The sequence below is a fragment of the Meleagris gallopavo genome, chromosome 3 (assembly GCF_000146605.3).
Source record: "Meleagris gallopavo isolate NT-WF06-2002-E0010 breed Aviagen turkey brand Nicholas breeding stock chromosome 3, Turkey_5.1, whole genome shotgun sequence".
Lineage (NCBI taxonomy): Eukaryota > Metazoa > Chordata > Aves > Galliformes > Phasianidae > Meleagris > Meleagris gallopavo.
This window is the reverse complement of record NC_015013.2, coordinates 2540153-2541221: the sequence shown is the minus strand read 5'-3', so window position 1 is coordinate 2541221 and position 1069 is coordinate 2540153.

Sequence of the window (1069 nt, the reverse complement as noted above, 5' to 3'; positions counted from 1 at the left end):
AGGTGAATATCTCATAAAAATCTTAGTGTTACCTGTTCACTACTAAAGGAAGACACCATAAAAGAGTACTAGCACAGTATGAGAAGGGTTTGCAGCAGAATTTTGTTCTGAGAGAACAAGAGAAGTCAGAACTTTTATAAGCAAGAACATTGGTAAAATAGTTGGCAAAGACAGATAGAAAGTAAAGGCTGTACAGGCAAGACCGTAAAGGCAATGTGGATGAGAGCTCTGCTTCCTGATCTTCATTCTTTATTTTTACAGATTTACAAAATATGGTAAATTTATAACAGCTTGCACATACCAGTGGTACACCCCCCCAAGAATACTGAATTCCAAAGATTTTACCTTAGAATTACCAAAAAGCAAGCTGCATGCTGAATTCTTTTCATCCAAGTAAATATAAATACTGAGTTTAGAACTATCAGTATTGTAATCTCTTCCTTTTTCAAGACACAAGGGATCATAAAAACATCCACCTTTTTTAGATCCAATGCAGAATTAGCGTGGTAAGCATTTTAAAACAACTACAAGTACTGTTATTCTCATATTTAATATACTCTAGGGTGATGAAATGAAAGATTTACAAAGAGAGGGAAACACAAACCATTTGTACAGATTAGAGGGTAGAAGACGGAAAGTAAAAAACGACCCCAGTTCTTTCAGTTCAGTTTTGTCACTGGGGAAGTAAGATATTCCTCCTTGAGGATGTCCAAGTTAAGACCAAAAGAGAAATTGATACATAATTCTACAGGAAACATTTCAAGATCGCTGCCATAATGGTGGAACAAAGATCACTTTTTACAGAACAGAAATTCTTTAACACAGCACTTACTGTTTTTCAGTCAAGATTCATACACCAGTAGACAAGACACACTCCAACATACAAAGCAAAAGCAGACTTAGGCACATTGCTAACATCATGATGCACTAGAGTACCCTTAAATTTTGGGGGTTGGCTTTTTTGACCGGTATACTATTGTTTAATCAATGGATATACAGATGGTACAGATATATATCCAGGAGCTTGGCTAATATAATTTATATTGGAGAAATAAGAGAAAGTCACTCA